The 22,014-nt window shown below is 42.2% G+C and overlaps 1 pseudogene; it reads right to left on the reverse strand.

Moving 5' to 3' along the window:
- Positions 1-2,983: 2,983 nt before the first annotated feature.
- The window catches only part of LOC134442166 (NACHT, LRR and PYD domains-containing protein 3-like), a 70,581-nt pseudogene continuing 51,550 nt past the window's right edge, over positions 2,984-22,014 (reverse strand).

Consider the following 22,014-nt stretch of genomic DNA (forward strand, 5'->3'; position numbering starts at 1 on the left):
CAATGGTAAATTCAAGTCAAAGTAGCTGCATGATTTTCTAGCCATCAGAATGAACCTTCTTATGAATGCACGATCCATTGTCTCAGCGATGTTTTAGTGTGCAAGCCAGTGCCATACATCGTTGGAAAGTGTAGATTCTCCTCTTTCAAATGATGTGTATATCATGTGGCTTTGTATGGATTGAAAGGAGCAGACATCAACTTTTGCATGCATGGGTCTCATAGAGCTCATGGGCAATTCTGGACCACATCTCATCCCGGGAATGAATCTGTAGAACCGCAACTGGCTATTATTAATGCCAAGGAGTCTACACTTTGATTAGTACACCAGACTAGACACTACCTTAGTAAAGGTACACTTTAAAAGTTAATGATACATTTTGGTCTATTCTATGCATTGTCTATACAAGTCAATACTTTTTCCAATATCAAACTACTTTGAAACTGTTGCATGCATTAATTTCAGGGAACAATAACTCTATACACTGATTTTATACCAGAACTGAAATTGAAAAGGAATAAGCTTGACTGTCAGAAAGAAGCATTGTGGGAGGAAAGTGTGGTGACCCCAAACTTTTGACCGGTAGTGTATGCTTTGAAAATGTTTTGCATATTATTATCAACTTAGGGTCATAAAAGTGGTAAAAATGAGTGGAAACTGATACCCACATGCAGCATATCTGCCGTCATCCTGCCAATCAGCTTCAACCAGTTAGCAAAATAATTTTTCATGAACAAATGGAACCCTAGGTACAATACCTGATCAACAATAATGAATCAGATACATGAAATAGTAAAATGATGAGGTAGTTTTGTACACAATTACCGAACATACTTATTTTTTTGCAAAAGCGATATAAGCGACGCACCACGGCAGCCATTGACAGCGTGTCCCCAGCTGTCTGTCCGATATTTCGGCATGGTAGTAGACCCATCATCGGAGTAGAGGACATAACTTCAACACTGACCATTTTCGCGGGTTTCTCGCCTGTTTAAACCCATCTCTTGGACCAATCGTGGTAGGCTATTCTCAATACAGTCTGTGGTGCTCTCTCTCTCTCCCTCTCTCAATTTTTTCACCTTGGCTCCACCCCCAAAAGCCTCCGATGTTGGTACCCACGATGGCAGGTCTACATCTGTTAAACTCCGCTGCCTCGTGCGTAATGGTGCTTGCTTATGGAGCTCATAAAAGATGAAGTGTTGCCGTTGAATTTTAATACTTTGTCATCGTGTGCTGTGAGCACAGTTTCAGTTATTTTCCAATCAGATCCTCTTTATTTATTGCTGTTGTAAGTTCAACTGCAGTTATGCAATTGAAGTTACGTTATTGGGAGTGTGGGATACAGTCCTCACACAAGGCCTACCATTAATGTAAGGGAAGTACAGTAAATAAGAAATGATGCACGAAGAGTGTGTTAAACTCTTCGCGCTGGGTATCAATAATGTGTAGGTAGGTATTTATGGAATCGTCAATCGTGTAATTAATGATTGCATTAACAGATTAATTACCTGCATGATTAATTATTAATTTTGTTGCCAATAAAATGGCACCCTCCAACTGTCTAGAACAAAGCGGTCAAAACCCGCAGCTTTCTGATCTCATCGCAGACCTTACCCAGGTCTCGTTGCATAATAGACTGAAGATTCAAAATCTCAGTCAGGAACAATGCAGGCTAGAAATTCAGAAAACGCTATTGCAATGCAATGTCAATGCCCCCAAATCAACTACCGACAGCCAAGAAGCAATAGGCATGTTAATTTTGCTCCAAGCCCACGAGCTAAGACTGCAACTCAGCCAGCTTCGCACTGAAGTGTGTGACGTCATAGTTGACCGTGAGAAGGTAGCTAGTGAAGCCAATGAAATTAGAAATGAGCTTAGGCACTTGCAAGAGAGCTTATCTGCTCGCGTTAGCATACTGGAGGCAGCCATAACTGGCAATAAGAGTGTTGTAGAACAGCAGCCCCTCCTCTCGTCTCATGAGAACAACACAGGTGACACATTTAGACCATTTTACGCAGGCCAACGAGACAGGAAAAGAGTCCAGTGTATGAGGTAGACAGAAATGAGACTGTCCCCATGGTCAACCCCCAATCAGTCACAGCCCAAGCTTTAGGCATAGGCAGGGCAGTGCACTCCCCACAGACACACTTATCAGAAGATGAGTTAGCAAGTGGGCGGGAAAGACCCCGCACACGCGATAGTCACAGCAGTTTAAAGAGAGACTGCTCGGATGGGTCACACGCGTAACGCAGAGACGACCCGCGTAGCTAGACTCGTGTTCTTGATCTACTAGCACAAGATGTTGAAAAGTTTGACCCTTACGGTACAAACAGACACGTGAATGACTATTTCAGATAAATAGAACAGTGTTTCCAAGACATACCAGACGCAACGTCGTATGAGAAAGTTAAACTAGTTTGGAAAACATCCGGCCCAAGAGTGCGCAAGGATTTGGAATCACTTCCCCCAGACATACAGTCAATCTCGTTTAGCAAATAAAGTGTTATGTCGAATACACCGTTTTGCAAATAAAGTGTGCTGTCAGATATACCGTTTTGCAACAAAAGTCATATTACATAGGTTTAAAAAGTATGTTCTCAAAATATTTTAATACCAAGAATTTGCACATAGATGAAATGACGTCTGAACAGTCATTTCCAATAATAAAATGCAAAAGTCAAAAAATGTAGTTTACACCGTTTGGTTCCCAACCCAGTGTATTACCTCAAAAAAGAAAGAAAACAGGACAGCAGCTCACCTCTGTCCTTTAGAAGACCCCTCCATCACACCTCCCTCTTTCTCATCTTCTCTACTTCTGTCTGCATTTATATTACCATCTGATCTCTGCTGTGTGAGACTGTCAGGAAAAGTTAATTAATCAAGTGAATCTGCTCTGATATGTCAGACACACACACACACACACACTCTCACACACACACACACACACACACACACACACACACACACACACACACACACACACACACACAAAGTGTGCTTTGCTTACTTCTGATCAGAGGAGTGTCCTCCAAAGTTTATTGGTTTACCCATGGACTGGTCACTCTTCATGGACACACAGCTGGGGACAGGGGAGTCTGGCCTCTTCACATCAAGTGGACTGGAAGAAAGTATAGGTTCGGCTTTTATGAAGCAGTATGCATATGTCATTATTAAAATTAATCAAGTTAATCTGCTCTGATATGTCACACACACACACACACACACACACACACACACACACACACACACACACACACACACACACACACACACACACACACACACACACACACACACACACAACGTGTGCTTTGCTTACTTCTGATCAGAGGAGTGTCCTCCAAAGTTTATTGGTTTACCCATGGACTGGTCACTCTTCATGGACACACAGCTGGGGACAGGGGAGTCTGGCTTCTTCACATCAAGTGGACTGGAAGAAAGTATAGGCTATATAACTTTAGGTTCGGCTTTTATGAAGCAGTATGCATATGTCCATTATTAAAATTAATCAAGTTAATCTGCTCTGATATGTCACACACACACACACACACACACACACACACACACACACACACACACACACACACACACACACACACACACACACACACACACACACACACACACACACACACACACACAAAGTGTGCTTTGCTTACTTCTGATCAGAGGAGTGTCCTCCAAAGTTTATTGGTTTACCCATGGACTGGTCACTCTTCATGGACACACAGCTGGGGACAGGGGAGTCTGGCCTCTTCACATCAAGTGGACTGGAAGAAAGTATAGGTTCGGCTTTTATGAAGCAATATGCATATACCATTATTAAAATCACACACAGGGACGGACGGACAGACAGACACATGTCACATGAACACACTCACATCTTTCCAGCTCCATCCTCTCCCAGTGCTGTGTGTGTTTGCTGCTCCTCCAGCAGACTCATGTTGATCGGGATCAGATCTTACCCTAGACAACAAGCAGAGAAGACAATAAGACACCGCTCAGGAGCAGTTCGTACTCTACATAGCAAGCAGAGAATACACCGCTAACTGCTGACACACACACAACATAACCATCATGTTAGATTACTTAACACAACATATTATATCCATCATGTTAGATTACTTTACACAACATATCCATCATGTTAGATTACTTCAGCTCTGATGCATGCAGCCATTGTGTCCTTTAATGCTCAGGAAGGAGTTTATACATAAAATTAATAACTATTATGGTAACACTTTATTTTAGGGTTACATCTATACATCTACTAGCACTAATACATACAATACTAGAAGCACTCAGAGAGCGCAGACCTCCGCCAAGGAAGGTGCTTGATATAACATTTGACTATAATACACTCTAAGTCTTTCTGCCTTCTTTCTGTGCAGTCCCCGCAATTCAATTTCTGGTCACTAGGGCCGTCTAGATATATAGGCCATCAATAGTGAAGAATCCTTTAAAAAGTCCTGGTTCCGGTTCGTGAACGAATCACCACCAGAATTTAATCACTCCAGACATTTTCGTCCACATCCGTTGATCAGTTTTTTGAGTTATCTTGCTGACAGACAGACAGACAGAAAAACCAACGTGACCAAAAACACTACCTTCTTGGCGGAGATAATTAATGCCTATGTAAGTAACTTGTAAGGCATGTACTAAGCAAAATCAGACAGTTGTTAGACATTTATTCGCAAATGTCTTGTTCATGCACAATAAGGGATTTATTACCAATATAAACTTAGTAAGGACCAAGTAGACCTGGATTTCAATTCATGAGTAAGCAGTAAGTGCCAGAATACAATGTGTATAAGCTCTCGGTACACTCTGTGAACAAACCCTGGACAGTGTGAAAACAGATGTGGAATAAGGGTCCCTGTTCTAAAGTAAGGCATTGCTCAGCCCAGATGGCTTAGAGCCCCCGTACTACCCATGGCCCCCCTTGGGAGGCAAAGTGTTAGAAAGCATTTTGCTTCTGTATCGAATAAGCTTGATGTTTAGAACTCACTCATTCCACTCAATAAAGTATGGGTAACAGAAGACGTAAACTTCTCAATGACGGTTGAGTGGTGAGATGTTATTTTTTTCAGATACCAATTAGTTTTAATTGTAAAAACCCTACAATGAAAGCAGAATATAAGGATGAGTAATAGTTTGGAAGTGAATGTTTGAGAACATTAGCTTCAAGAAGTGCAGTGCATGATGGGTACGCCCTTAGTCAGAAATGCAATGCATGGCCAATGCAGCAATGATAATATTTCTGTTGTCACGTAAATGGCAAATTGTTCAGATAACTACTAAATTGCACGAGTGAGGGGAGAAGCTAAGGACGTAGGTAGGCTCAGAGCTGGGTAGGTTGTCTGTAGATTGCATATCCATCATGCACTGCACTTCTTGGAGCTAACATTCTCAAACATTGACTTAATTATTACAAAGGAATGGTTAAGTTTCACTCCTTGTAAGTCGCTTTGGTCAAAAGCGCCTGTGAAATGTTTTGTATTTTAACACTAAAACTACCAGGATTTTCTGCCTCCCTAGAATTACCAAATACACTAATCACTCATTTTGTTATGGTAATGAGGCTGTTAGGGGCCGTGTGTGGGGTGAGGGGTGAGGGGGTCACCCCTTACAGTGGTAACAGCCAAGACAAACTGGGACAGACAGCTTCTTCCCAAGGGCTGTCAGCCTCAAAAATCACCACAGGTAAATAGCAACTTGCATGAATATATCAGCAGCAAAGACAGATAGCACAGTTTGGCGGACAGCGTGTTACAGTTTTTCTCCATTGGTTTGGCTCATTTCTTGAAACTGAGATGTCATTCTCAAAACATGGACAAATCCTAAAACTAATTTGCAGTTCCTCGCAACAGAATGGCATTTATCATTGCTTTCATCAAATTTCAAATACTTTTGTACATCACTGATTCTTGACAAAGCAGCTAAAACATGTCTCAGCAATACACTGCCAATTATGTTGAAAATAATCTACATTCTCATGAACAAAATGAATCCAGGTAAAGACCCAGGGGTCTGTTACACAAATGTACAGTCGTTTGAAATATTTAAGTGTAATTTATTACTTTTCATGGCTATAAACCTGCCCACACCCTGTAAAAACAGCTGTCCCAAGGACAGACATCATCATTTCAATTGACTTAAAATGTAAAAATCACTGATATTATAGAATAATATCACCATGATGTGAAAGTCCATATTGAAGTGGTTCTGCAGATATGCACATAGTGCATGTAAAGCAATATTTACTACTATTTTCTGATTGCTCAAAGTGTGTCCAGCATATTGGTCACCACCGTCAGATTTTTTTTTAAAGACAATAAAATCAGGTATGCGCAAGGTCATTGTCATTACTTAGGACCCCTTTTCAAACCTTTAGCTCTACTGAATACTTCACCATCACTGAAGCGCCAGTAAGTTTACTAATTTCTCCTCAATTTGATAATTTGTTTGGACACTGGTACTGTCCCAACCATAAACTGTCAACACCGTCGGGGGTTTTAATAGTATTATGTTACATAATAAACAGAGAAACAGAGCGAAAATGAAGTGGCTAATGTGAGCAAAAAATGCATAGTATGTAAAAGAGTTTTTTTGTCTCACACCGTCAGATGTCACCACCGTCAGATTTTGTTCCGCTCATCATCTTGCTCCATATTTTACTAAATTGTGCTGGTTAATGAAACATTACCAGACATGTTAGTAATAATTGTGACCCAAACTTATACTCCAGCCTCCACTGAGGTGCATTTGGAGGGTTTTTTGTCACAAAACCTATCGGTGGTGACATCTAATGTAGTTCACAAAAAAGCATGTGTTTCACATGTTTTTGACAAGTTTTAAGAATATGCATCCAATAAGTATCTACAACTATGTTGAATTGTAGAAGTAATTCACTTAAATACAGTAAATATATTTTTTTACTTCTAATTCTGTCTGACACTGGTGACAAAACCAAGAAAGGGCCCATTTTATGAAAAATGTAAAACATGGGGAGCTTGGCCAATACATTCACTGCACAGCCAATACCTTCATCTATGATAATACACCTCTATATTTTGGATTTGAACAACTTAAAACCTGTTTATGCCACACGTTCAATAATCTAGGCCTACTTCCTAGAGTATCTAACAAATGAAGAAAAACACATGCACAAACATACTGTGCACACACAAAAATAAAGTGTTTATGCTAGATGTCATTGACTTGAGAGGGCTATTTATTTTGGTAAATGTAGGTAATAATTAGGTCACTTTCACCACCTTCAGATTACTGTCACCACCGTCAGTTCTTAAGTCACCACCGTAAGAAGGCTTTTTTCGACATTTTAAATGAATGTCCTTACAAAATTTTCCTTTGGAGTTGTTGAATTATCAAAGTAATAGCAAATTTAAGCCTACACGAATATTTGTGAAATTACAAAAAAATGTTTGATCTATTTAGGCATTAAGTAAGCATTGTCTGACAGCACATATTTTTGAATTAGAACACATGAAGCAGTATTAAAATAGAATGAAAGTGAATTTTCAACATTTAAAGGCGTATGTGTGAACCAAAAAAACACACACAATCACTTAAAAACTCCAGATACATATGCAACCAAATCAATACACTTTTTATTGCTTTTAATTGTGTCTGACGGTGTTGACAAAAAACAAGGTATGATCGGAGAAAAACCTGATTTCTGAAAAAAAATCAAAATGGGGAGATTGGCCTTGTGCATTTCTGAAAAGCTAAGACCCTTGTCTACGAGGATATACCATATAATTTTGTAATTCACTTCGGTTTTTTTCTTTCAAGATTACAACCTGTTTTAGCCACTTTCTCAAGAATCAGTGACATGTCTCAATCATTTAGTACATCCTTGCAAATGACTAATACAAGTATCCTACGGTTAACACAATCAGCTTACATTTAGTACAATTTTCAAATGAATGTACCTTGTTGATCTATCCCAATTGGTTGATTCTCAGTGTAATGGTTGTCCTGAAAACATGTCAGCACATTTTCTTCATATAAGTCATCATATGCAGAATAGTCTGCTCAATTTTCAAGATAGTGTTAGGGAATTGGGATAAAATATTTTGGAACATTTTGGAAGATGTCATATCAAAATTATGATAATCAGGTTAGTATATAACAAGTAACATCATTTTTGCCTAACGATAAGGAGAGTTCCACATTGCAGGTGACTAATCTATTTGACCAATCCAATCCAATTTCAAACATATGGGGATTGTTTGTCACCAACTGCATCACATCCTACATCCCTGGTCAACACATCACCATTGACGAACAACTTTTCCCGTGCAAGACTCGCTGCTGTTTCCTACAGTACATTGCAACTAAACCAGACAAGTTTGGTATCACCAAATATGTAATAATAATAATAATAATAATAATTGTATTTGTATAGCACTGTGTCATACAAGGCATGTAACTCAAAGTGCTTAACAAATGGGAAAAAAACATTGTTAGAGATAGATTTAAAAGGAGAGGTATAGAGGAGAGGCAGAAAAAGCAGGAAGGCAGAGGAAGAAGAGATAGACAGAGAATGTAGAGTCATAAGGTCAACGTAGGATAGGACCAGGATTCTTAGATGTGTAAGGTCCATAGTGGTTGGGCCTATCATAAGTCATAGATAGTCACACAGAGATTGGGCGCTCAGGTGCGGCCCCTGGTGGCATCAGGGGTGAGGAAAAACTCCCTTTCGCTTGATTCATAGTTTGTAAGGGGGAAAAAAAGCTCAGTGAAGTCTGAGAAAAAAGCCCCCCTATAGTCAGGAAGAAACCTCAGGCAGAGACCAGCGGCCACCTAGGGGAGCACCCTGCCAGGGCTGGTTGCGAGTAGTAAGGGCGCTGCGGCAGCTGGGACACTATGACGCCTTGGCAGCTAGGAGTTGGCAAGGATGAAGAGGTGGGTCTTCAGCTGCTTCTTGAAGGAGTCGACGGAGGTGGCTGATCGGATCTCGATGGGGAGGGCGTTCCATCTCTTGGGCGCATAGCAGGCAAATGCGGCGTCGCAGATCTTCTTCTGCGGGGGGGTGGGGGTCCTTAGCAGCTTGGCATCAGTGGACCTGAGAGCTCGAGCAGGGGCATAAAAAGAGAGCATGTCTGAGATATAACTAGGGGCAAGTCCATTTAATGCTTTAAATACTGTGAGCAGAATCTTAAAGTCGATTCTGTGTGAGACAGGTAACCAGTGCAGGTCTGCCAAGACAGGAGAGATGTGCTCTCTCATTCTGGTTCTTGTTAGGATTCTTGCCGCAGAATTTTGAATGAGTTGCAATTTGTCAATTAATTTTTTTGGGAGACCAGAGAAGAGAGCATTGCAGTAGTCTATCCTACTGGTGACAAAGGCATGAATAAGTTTCTCAGCGTCTTGTCGGGGGGCCAAGCCGCGCACTTTGTTGACATTTCTAAGATGGAAAAAAGCAGATTTTGTTATCTTGTTGATGTGAGGCTCAAAGTTCAAATCCGAGTCTATGACCACACCTAGGCTAGTAACCTTATCTTTAATATGCATGCTTCGGTCACCTAGGCTTGAGTGGAGTGCTGCACGTTTTTCCTTAGGGCCAATGAGCAGCACTTCAGTTTTATCCTCATTCAGTTTTAGGAAGTTACTGTTCATCCAATCTGTAATGGCAGACATGCATTTAGTCAAGGCATGAATGGCAGTGGTTTGGCTAGGCTGGACAGAGATATATAGTTGAGTGTCATCGGCATAGCTATGAAAATCAACATTGTGCTCTCTGATGATGGAGCCCAGGGGCAACATATAGAGAGAGAAGAGGAGAGGGCCCAAGCAACTACCCAGAGCAACTCCAAAAGGCACATCATACTTGTTGGAGACGTATTCTCCGATGGTGACAAAAAACTGCCTTCCTTTAATATATGTTTTGAACCACTCTAAGACGTGACCGGACAAGCCTACCCAAGATTCAAGGCGGTCAATTAGTATGTTGTGGTCTATCGTGTCAAAGGCGGCACTGAGGTCGAGGAGGATAAGTGCTGAAACTTTGTTTGCGGCAGTGCTGAGCCTAAGATCACTTATTATTTTGGTTAGTGCTGTTTTGGTGCTATGGTTGGCTCTAAAGCCTGATTGGAATTTTTCCAAGATATCATTCCCAGCCAGATGTTGATTAAGCTGTTTAAATACAACTTTTTCTAGTACCTTGCTTATAAAGGGGAGGTTTGATATAGGTCTGTAGTTGTTTAAAGAATTCTGATCTAAATTTGTCTTTTTTAGGAGTGGCTTTACCATGGCTGTTTTGAATGAGCTTGGAAAAATGCCTGTAAGCATAGAGGTGTTAACAATTTGCAGTAAAGGTGCTGCTAAGCAACCAAGTATGTTTTTTAGCAGATGTGTGGGGATCGCGTCAAGGCTGCAGGTAGACTGCTTACTTTCCCTGACTATTTTACAGAGGTCGTCCTCTGTAATTGGACAAAACTTTTGGAAGCTCTCAGGTCTCCTAGGGGGGTTTAATCCTCCCCTCGGTGTATCGCCTGAGTGGGCGACAGAGGTTGCTGCGTTTCCACCTTGGATGCCTTCTCTAATGTCGGCAATCTTTTTATTAAAAAATCTAGCAAATTCCTCGCACTTGGCATGTGATGCTGCATTTAGGTTGTTATTGCTATGTGTTGGATTAAGCAGGTGGTCAATAGTGGAAAAAAGAACTTTCGCATTATGCTGGTTGTCTGTTATGATTTTGGAAAAATATGCTTTTCTCTCTGAGCGTACCGCATTATTGTAGGAGGAGATCTCATCCCTAAGGGATTGTCTATGGACTTCTAATTTAGTTTTCCTCCAAAGACGCTCGGTTACTCTGCATTTTCTTTTTAAGGCTCTAAGTGAGTCATTCATCCAAGGTGAATACCTAGCTCTGGTCCTTGTCGTCGTTCTAATTGGAGCTATGTTATCTAGAATTCCTCTTAAGTTGTTGTTGAAGCTATCAACCATTTCATCAGGTGTGCAGTGACCATTCAGTAGGTCGCCCGATTTGATGAGGTCTGAAATCTTAAGCTCAGCAGAGGCATTAATGCGTCGTCTGTGAATGACATTGTTGGGTGTGCTAATTTGTGTTGAAATGTCAAAATAAAAAAACACACAGTGGTGGTCGGAGAGGCCGATGTCTGCAACATCCTCCCATATCTTGGCAAGGACCCCACTCGGCCTCGTGGGGAGAGAGTGTCTGAGAGTGTAGTCATGACTCATGAGGCTGATGGAACCATTCTTGGACAAGGGCAGAAATGTTACCACAGACAATTTCTTTACATCACTGTCACTTGTAAAACGACTACTCAGCCGGAATTCAACCATCCTCGGCATTGTCAACAGGATTCGCCAAGAAATCCCACCGTCAACTCGACAGATGCACCGCCATGAATTTACCACCCAGGTATTTTCATCCACTGGTGCCACACTGACTGTGTATGCGCCCAAGCAGAAGAAGACTGTGTATGTTTTCAGCAGCATGCACAGCACGATTCAGACACACCAAATTCAGAAACCACCAAAAAGAAGCCAAACACCATCACACTCTACAACACAACAAAGTGCGGCGTCGATATCATGGACCAGATGGTGCGGGAATACACTGTCCGCGCAGGAACAAGGCGCTGGCCAGTAGCAGTGTTCTACAACATGATAGACATTGCAGCACTGAATACCCACGTGCTCTATCAACTATGCACCGGGAGAAAGGAAAGACGGGTGGATTTCCTGTTTGAACTGGCAAGAGAGTTGGCTCACTCCCACGTGGGTATGAAAAAGGCCCAAAAGGAGCAATTGCTTCGGCAACAACCCTCCACACCACAACTCGGACAAAGAGCCAAGTGTCAGGCTAAAATCAAATGCAAGGACAATCGTGCAACAGTGCGCTGTGATGACTGTTACAAATACACATGTGGGAAATGCCGAAAGGAGCAATGGCAGTGCCAGAATTGTTAGTGACTGCTCAAATGTATTTCACTCATTTGCATTCTTTGTAAATATGCTTTTTTTCTTTGTATTTTTTTTTTACTTCTATTTTTGGCACACAAAAATAAGTTACTTCTGCAACAACCTTCCACACGAAAACTGGGAAAACAGTTGCTTTTGCATTCATTGTAAATATGTTTTGTTTTGTATTTTTTTTTAACAATAAATGTTTAGAGTTTTCATCCCAAATTCTCGTTGATCCTGATGACTCACTGCATAAAAATCCACCATATGTTTATAAATCCACCATATGGGCACACACGCACACACACACACACACACACACACACACACACACACACACACACACACACACACACACACACACACACACACACACACACACACACACACACACACACACACGACAGCTGTGAGCTGCTAACAGCCACATTTCCACAACAAAAGGAGTGTCCGCAGGGGGCCCAAAGGGTCAAATGACCCTCTTGTGGGTCTTATAGGTAAAAAGGTCAATTGACCCCTCTGTGGTAGTTCTAGTGTTAACGCCCTCAAGTGAGGAGAGTGTGTCTTTTAGGTCCTCAATCAAGGAGTGCATTTCAGGTCGAGCGAATCTGTGGCTCTTACTTTCAGTAAACAGATCTGATCTAAACCTGTTTATCAGGCCCAGCAGCTAATGATGACTTCTGGAACATTCCAGACTGCATGGAAGAGGGCAAGCTCAGTACATTCAGTTTTACTTTAGAAAATAAAGAAAATAGAGATGTTTTATGTCCAACATTGATAGGTGAATATTTATATTGTACATCATCAGATTTCACCATCCTGAATCTTTGGATCAGCTGTTTACTATTATGTTCTAAACACAATACAAGGAGGCAATCAACAGAGAAAATCCCTCTATGCATATTCAAATAAGTATCTGGTTCAAACACCATGCTATGATCTTACAAATGGTAACACACATCTGGAAATATGTGTAATAAACACATAACAGCTTTATTTATTGTCTGCCACAGAAGCCAGCAGCAGCTTACCTGTGTGTGTGTGAGCTCAGTGAGGCAAAGGTGTCCTTTCACTGCCGTACAGTACGTGCTGCTCTGGTGGAAGAGGGTGTGTTGGGGGCGGGGCCTGGTGTGTTGGAGTGACAATTATTTATAGAAACATGGGAATACCTCAAACCTTTTTCTTCTATTTCATCAAATATAGCATGATAAGATACACTTCTGAATTACCCTTCCTCACTAGATAGGCTATACAGTATATCACGAAAGTGAATACACCCCTCACAGTTTTGCAGATTTTTGAGTATATCTTTTCATAGGAAAACATTACAGACATTTCACTTTGACACAATGATTAGTGACCTTTTAACAACATATTTAACCGCTTAAATTTCTTGTTCACTCAGAAAAAAACAAAATACAGCCATTAATGTTTGAACATGTACTCACAAAAGTGAGTACACCGCAGATTAAAATCCGGTAGAGAAGGGGCTATGTTGGCTCAAATCGTCTCGAAATGAAACGAAATGAAAAGGGATGACAAGGGAGGTCATCAGTGTGTGTTTCAACCTTTCTTTGCATTGAACTTTTACATTTTGAGTCTGCATCTGGCTTAAATAGATTGGTGTGAGATTTGAATGCAATCCTATGGAGAATATCAGGATCTGCTTCATTAGTCACAGTGCATGATGACATGCATATTTCTTTTAGGTGTATTTCAGATTGCCAATGTTGACAGCATTCATGCATCCCCAAACCATGTCAGTCCCACTACCATGCTTGACTATTGAGAGGATACACCTTTTTTGTAAAACTCACTTGTTTACCACCACACATGCTTGATACCATCTAAAGCAAATTTGTTTATCTTGGTCTCTTCAGATCACACAACATGGTTCCAGTGATTCATATCCTTGGTCTGTTCATCTCTCTTAATCTGCAAAACTGTGAGGGGTGTATTCACTTTCGTGATATACTGTAACTTAGTTACTTGGAAGGGACTCTCTAGTTTTCACGAGACAGAGGTCCACACATAACTGAGTAAATCTATGTAGTCTCTTCAATCCTGTTGATCAGGTTGATCAGATAATGACGTACACATGAGCCACACCTTATTGTTGTCGTCACATAACTAGACACTTATCTTCCACACAGAAATAATCTCTACTGCAGTATCGAGCCCAACTGCACAGTAATAGACATATCTGTGCACACTGCACAGTCCACACAGCCCCAAACTGGGCAACTGAACCACTGCGCACACGCACACACACACACACACACACACACACACACACACACACACACACACACACACACGCACACGCACACACACACACACACACACACAGAGTACAACACAGGACCAAACTGAACTGCTATCAACTGAGCCATTGCAGGCACACACGAATATCTGTGGCGCGATCTTCACATGGGAAAGTCTCCATGACCTCTTTGCTGTTAGAGGTCAATTTGTGCAGCCAGAGATTGGAATAAGCCAGGACCATGTTTCTCGAAGTTAGTAAATTAGCAACTTACTAGGTTTTACAATGGGAAATTGCATTTCAATCGAGAAACGCATCCCAGCATTCTTTGTGTTCTTTTGAGTAGACTAATAACTTATTGGATTTTTTACATTTTTGAACTTATTGTCACTTTTCACTAAAAGCAAATCTAATTTCTTAGTTATTTAGTTTGAACTGGTGGCTGGACAGAGCCAACAGATGGAAAAAAAAGAGAGAGAGAAAAGGAAAGTGAAATTCCATACCCATTTTTTGTCATATCAACCCTAAAAAACATTCCAGTTAATACGGTAGTTGGAAAGTACATATGCATATACTGTAATATGTTTGCACATGTACGAGAGGGCTTGAAGGGACACCTTTGCTGTCCTCTAGTCTGGCTGCACCAGTTTTTCTGAAATAAGTTTGTCTATATTGCAAAGTCCAGCTACATTACAGTATTTTTCAGTCAAGTTATACGCAGGCATTAAATTGCCTCGTAAACGGGTTACCGACTACCTTTTCACCCAAACACGTGTTTTCAGAGACGGATGTTTTCCTCTGAGGATGACTTGATGCAACTCTTGTCAAAGTTTCTGCTACATTTTGGCCCCTGTGTTTCCTGGCTTGGAACGTTAACAACACAAGAACAAAGCATTGCCTTTTCAGGTTTTATTTCACAACGGTCACATCTATTGTGATCACAAACTCGTGCCTCGCATCGGCTGCTACTGTGGTTCTGTCTCAAAGGCTTCCTATTGGACAGTTCTGATGATGATCCTCAGATTGAGGATGTCCACTGGCATAGGCGTGCAGCATTGCTGGCTTATTTGAAACACTGAATAATCTGGATCAAAGTGCCAACAGCTCTTGTGAGTGAACGCCAGAGTGAGAAGGGGCTGAACCGCTGGGTTGTTGTGGAGAGTGTTGTCACTTGTGGCCGAATATCAGCATCTGGTAGCCGTCTTGTTGTGGCAATGCATGGCATCATCCAGCAGTCAAGATTCTCAAGTTCTCAAGTCAAGTTTATTGTCAATTTCTTTACATGCACTGGTCATACAAAGAATTTGAAATTGCGTTTCTTGCTCTCCCATGCAGACATAGACTAATCTAGGTAAGGACATAGACAGTATAGACATAGACAGTACTCATACATGGACATAGACAGTATGGACGTAGACATTGCTCATACAGACATTTAAAGTGCAAGACTGGACAACAGAAGACTTGTAGAGAACATACATTAAGAGGAGGTATTTTGTTGTTCTTTTTCTAAAAGTCCTTTATAGCGTTCTGACATAGTAATAGTAGCATTTGAAGAAATAAATAACTAAAAAAGGTTTTTATTAAATACACCAGCAGCAGTATGTGTGTGTGTGTGTGTGTTTGTATGTGTTTTGTGTGCGTGTGTGTGTGTGTGTGTGTGTGTGTGTGTGTGTGTGTGTGTGTGTGTGTGTGTTGTGTGTGTGTGTGTGTGTGTGTGTGTGTGTGTGTGTGTGTGTGTGTGTGTGTGTGTGTGTTTAGTGCAGGTAGAAAGTGCGGTGTGCGTCTGTGTGTGTGTACCTGTGTATGTGTGTGTGTGTGTGTGTGTGTGTGTATGTGTGTGAGTATGAGTTGTGTGTCAGTGTGTGTATGTTTGGGTTTAGTGCAGAAAGTGCAGTGTGCTTGTGTGTGTGTGTGTGTGTGTGTGTGTGTGTGTGTGTGTGTGTGTGTGTGTGTGTGTGTGTGTGTGTGTGTGTGGGTGTGTGTGTGTGTGTGTGTGTGTGTGTGTGTGTGTGTGTGTGCATGTGTATGTTTTGAGTTAGTGCAGGTTGAAAGTTCAGTCACAGATGTAGTGGTGCAGGTGGAATGTTCAGTCGCAGATATGGTGGTGGGGATGAGGGGGGGGAGCGTTGTCAGTGGCCTGGCTGGCTAGAGGCTGACAGTGAAGGGAGAGTGGGTTGAGTGTTCAGTATCTTGATTGCTTGATGCATCGTGCTGCTTGCAAGCCTGGTGGTACGGGAACGGAGGCGCCTGTACCTCTTTCCAGAGGGCAGGAGGCTGAACAGTTTGTGTGCAGGGTGGCTTGTGTCTTTGATGATCATCAGTGCTTTCCGGGTGAGGCGTGCGGTGTAAATGTCCTGCAGGGAGGGGAGTGGTACTCCAATGATCTTCTTCGCTGTGTTCACAACACGCTGGAGTGTCTTCCTGTTTTTCTCCGTGCAGCTTCCTCCCCACACTGTGATGCAGCTGGACACGACGCTCTCTATGGTTCCTCTGTAGAATGTTGTCATGATGGAGGGTGTAGCACTTGCCTTCTTTAGTTTGCGCAAGAAGTAGAGACGCTGATGGGCCTTCTTCGCCAGTGATGTAGTGTTGGTGGTCCAAGAGAGGTCGTCGCTGATGTGCACTCCAAGGAACTTGGTGCTGCTCACTCTCTCCACAGCATCACCGTCGATGGTCAGTGGTGGCAGTTGTTTTTGGACCCTCTGAAAGTTGACAACAATCTCCTTGGTCTTGTTGACATTCAGCAGGAGGTTGTTGTCTTTGCACCATCTGGCCAGCAGGTCTACTTCTTCTCTGTAGTGGGTCTCATCGCCCTTAGTGATGAGGCCCACCAGTGTTGTATCATCCGCAAACTTCACTAGATGGTTAGTGCTGTGGGTCGTTGTCTAGACATGTGTCAGCAGCGTGAACAGCAGGGGGCTGAGAACACAACCTTGCGGAGCCCCCGTGCTCAGGGTCAGGGTGCTTGAGGTGTTATTCCCTACCCGTACTGCTTGTGGTCTCTGCATCAGGAAGTCCAGCAGCCAGTTGCAGAGGGAGGTGCTGAAACCTAGTTTGTCCAGTTTTCTGATGAGTTGTTGTGGTATTATGGTATTGAATGCTGAGCTGAAGTCAATGAACAGCATTCTCACATATGAGTCTTTATTGTCCAAGTGGGTGAGGGCTGGATGGAGGGCAGAGCAGATTGCATCCTCCGTGGATCGCTTGGCTCGGTATGCGAACTGGTAGGGGTCCAGGGTGGGGGGTAGGGTGGCTTTGATGTGTGACAGGACTAGCCGTTCGAAGCACTTCATGATTATGGGCGTCAGTGCTACAGGACGGTAGTCATTGAAGCATGATGGTGATGATTTCTTCGGCACGGGTATGATGGTAGCAGCTTTGAAAAGTGATGGGATGACTGCTTGCTCCAGAGAGATGTTAAAGATGTCTGTGAAGACATCCTTCAGCTCTTCTGCACAATCCTTCAACACTCGGCCAGGTATGTTGTCTGGGCCAGCTGCTTTGCGTGGGTTGATGGTGGCCAGTGTCCTCTTCACACTGGCAGAGGACAGGTACAGGGGTTGATCATGGGGGGGAGGGGGAGTTTTCTGTGGATGAGTGTCATTTTGTGCTTCAAAACGGGCAAAGAAACTGTTCAGGTCGTTTAGCAGAGAGGTGTTGTTGTCACAGCTTCGTGGTGTAGGCTTATAGTCCGTGATGGCCTGTATGCCCTGCGACAGGCTCTATGCATCTCTGCTGTCTTTGAAGTGTGTTGTTATTTTGTCCGAGTATTCCTTTTTTGCTTTCCTGATGCCCTGGGACAGGTTTGCTCTTGCTGCTTTTAGGCCAGCTACGTCTCCTGCTCTGAAGGCTTTGTCTCTGGCCCTCAGCAGTCTGTGAACGTCTCCTGTGAACCATGGCTTCTGGTTGGCCCTGGTGGTGATGCGTTTTATTTCTGTAACATCATCAATGCATTTTGTGATGTAGGAGGTCACGGTGTCTGTGTACTCCTCAATGTCAATGTGGTTGCTGTGGGTGGCAGCTGTTTTGAACATGTCCCAATCTGTGGTTTCAAAGCAGTCTTGTAGTCGTGACACGGCTCCCTCTGGCCATTTTCTCACCTCCTTCAGAGCTGGTTTGGTGAGTTTTACCTTTTGTCTGTAGGCTGGCAGTAGCAGAATCGTTAGGTGGTCTGATAGGCCGATGTGGGGGATGGGCTTTGCCTTGTATGCTCCTTGTTTTGGGGTATAAACAAAGTCCAGGGTGTTTTGTCCTCTTGTTGGAAAGTTAACATGTTAACAAGTTAACAAGTTAACAAGTTAACATAACCAGTAGAATGGCGGATATTTCTCTTGGTAGATAGAAGGGTCGGCACTTGATGATCATGAACTCCACTAGTGGAGAGCAGTGTCTCTGTACCACCGTAGCATTTTTGCACCAAGCATCATGTGTGTAAACACATATTCCTCCCCCTCGTTTTTTCTCTGCAAGGGCTCTGTCCGCTCGGTGGCACGTAAGTTGCTCCAGTTGTAAAGCCGAGTCGGGTATGCCGTCGTTCAGCCATGATTCTGTAAACACGGTCACACAGCAGTTCCTCACAGTTTTGTTCGCTGATCTTAGTAGCCATATGTCATCCATCTTATTGTCCATAGATCTTACGTTTGCCAAGAGAATTGATGGTACAAGAAAACACACAGAAACATATGAATGTGCCTTTCTGGATCAAACTCCAGTCAATCCAGGAAATCTTTGTTGTAAATAAAATTGTCTTGATTTTAAGGCGAATGGAACGCCAACAGTCAGCACATCTGGAGGATTGTGTTTCCTCATACTATAAAGGGTTCTATCAGTGTGTAGGCCCACCTTTTAACAAACGTTTTTTTTGTTTAAAATCTCTATTCCTGGTTGTTGTTTACTGTTCAGCATTTACTTCAGTCGGGCGCTACTGGCCAAATTAAATTTCACCCACATTTGGCAGGTTGGCAGGTGTTAATTCAGAGCCATGAGTGCATAGAGCCTACCTTAACATTTTTTGTTTTTTAATCTCTATTCCTGGTTGTGTCTAACTCTTCTGACAAGGTCCTTTATGAAGGTGACACATAGCCAAATGCAAAAATGGGAAAACTTCCCATTAAGACTATAGTGTCTAAAGTGGGTACTTTAATGTACTGTAATGTAATGTAATATGTATTACACATGTACTGTAATGTAATGTCATGTGTATTACACATGCACTGTAATGTAATGTAATGTGTATTATACTTGCACTGTAATGTAATGTAATGTGTATTACACATGCACTGTAATGTAATGTAATGTGTATTATACATGCACTGTAATGTAATGTAATGTGTATTATACATGCACTGTAATGTAATGTAATGTGTATTATACATGCACTATAATGTAATGTAATGTGTATTACACATGCACTGTAATGTAATGTAACGTGTATTACACATGCACTGTAATGTAATGTAATGTGTATTATACATGCACTGTAATGTAATGTAATGTGTATTACACATGCACTGTAATGTAATGTAATGTGTATTATACATGCACTGTAATGTAATGTAATGTGTATTATACATGCACTGTAATGTAATGTAATGTGTATTACACATGCACTGTAATGTAATGTAATGTGTATTATACATGCACTGTAATGTAATGTAATGTTTATTACACATGCACTGTAATGTAATGTAATGTGTATTACATTGAAGACTCATAATCAGCAGCATCTTCTCCCTGCATGTGTGTTATGAAACTGGATCGTGTTGTGGCCTCTTCAATACAAAAGATCAGCATTACACTTGTATTCAGCACACACACACACACACACACACACACACATACACACACACACACACACACACACACACACACACACACATACACACACACACACACACACTCACACACACACACACACACACACAGTATTATATGGAAAAACCATACGAGGCAGTATATGTCTTCAGTTCAGTTTAATTTAGTTTACTGTGATAAGGACCAAGTACAACGTACATCAGTTCCGAATTATGTGTGGTGCTCGGATGAGCAGCGACCAGAGGATACTTGTACAGTGTATTCTTGAACACAATTTCGTTGTCAAACTCGTTATGGTCAATGAAAAATAAAAGCTCTTCATTCTCGTGATTAAGAACATAATAATTAAAGCTAATATCAATCTATTACAGTCCCAGTTGACAGAGGTCAAATTCAGTGTACACCTTAAAAATATAAAACAAATATTTGACAAATATATAAAATCATATTTACACAAATTATCATGAACACAGTACAGTATAAGCAGAAACTTATTCATCTCTTTTCTGAAATTGTACAACTGGTGTGATGTAGCCTAAAGGTGCTTCCTGTGTGGAGCTGTGAATGTCTCCATGTGTGTGTTAAGATGGACAGGTCTGTGTGTGTGTGTGTGTGTGTGTGTGTGTGTGTGTGTGTGTGTGTGTGTGTGTGTGTGTGTGTGTGTGTGTGTGTGTGTGTGTGTGTGTGTGTGTGTGTGTGTGTGTGTGTGTGTGTGTGCGCGTTTGTGTGTGTGTGTGTGTGTGTGTGTGCGTGCGCGCATGTGCGCGCGTTTGTGTGTGTGTGTGTGTTGGTTCCTCATGGATGTCAGACCCCATGCTGCTCAGGGCCATGGCTCACACACTGCTGCTGGGTGCTGCTGGCATCCTCCATGTTGGGGAGACACACACACACACACATGATGAGGTGGGATTCAGTAATTCTGCCCTCATTTCCAACTGTAAAACAAAAAAAACGCCATTAGTCAACTCATATAGAAGTGTCCCTTTCACACAGCTTGCTGCTATTAGTGTGGACTCCAGTAGGGTATAAGACAAAAGGAAGTGTGTGTGTGTGTGTGTGTGTGTGTGTGTGTGTGTGTGTGTGTGTGTGTGTGTGTGTGTGTGTGTGTGTGTGTGTGTGTGTGTGTGTGTGTGTGTGTGTGTGTGTGTGACTGAGTGACTGAGAGAGTGAAAGAGAGACCGTAGTACCATTAAGGGGAGAAAAATATTAAAGAAAATGATTATTGAGGAAATAATTCAGGGAAAGGATCTGCTCATTCACAAAATCCATTTCCTTCCACCAAATCCCACATAAGTTGGTCAGTTTATATATTAGGGTGATATTTGGAATTCTTACACAATCTAATGAATCCCATATTGGTCCACATCTACTTAGTACTCACTGTAGCTCCAGCAGTTTGCACTCTGGGTTCATCTGAAGAGCAGAGAGAGGCTCAACATCTGATTTCCTTAGACCATTTTGTCTCAGGTCCAGATGTCTGAGACTTGAACCTGAGCTGAGGGCTGAAGTCAGAGAGGAACAGCTTTTCTCTGTCAGCTTACAGTGACACAGCCTGGGGGAAACACCATGATACACACTGACACTGTTACAACACACACTCTCTCACACACACACACACACACACACACACACACACACACACACACACACACACACACACACACACACACACACACACACACACACACACACACACACACACACACACACACACACACACACACACACACACAAAAACACACGCACACAAACACACGCACACACAGTGGGTGCATGCCCAAAGCTGTCAGCATTCCTGTACACACATACATACAAGCACAAACAGGCACGCACGCGCACGCACGCACGCACGCACACACACACACACACACACACACACACACACACACACACACACACACACACACACACAAGCACGCACAAGCACATATACACACACACACACACACACACACACACACACACACACACACACA

Source organism: Engraulis encrasicolus, unplaced genomic scaffold, assembly GCF_034702125.1.
Source record: "Engraulis encrasicolus isolate BLACKSEA-1 unplaced genomic scaffold, IST_EnEncr_1.0 scaffold_122_np1212, whole genome shotgun sequence".
NCBI classification, from domain to species: domain Eukaryota; kingdom Metazoa; phylum Chordata; class Actinopteri; order Clupeiformes; family Engraulidae; genus Engraulis; species Engraulis encrasicolus.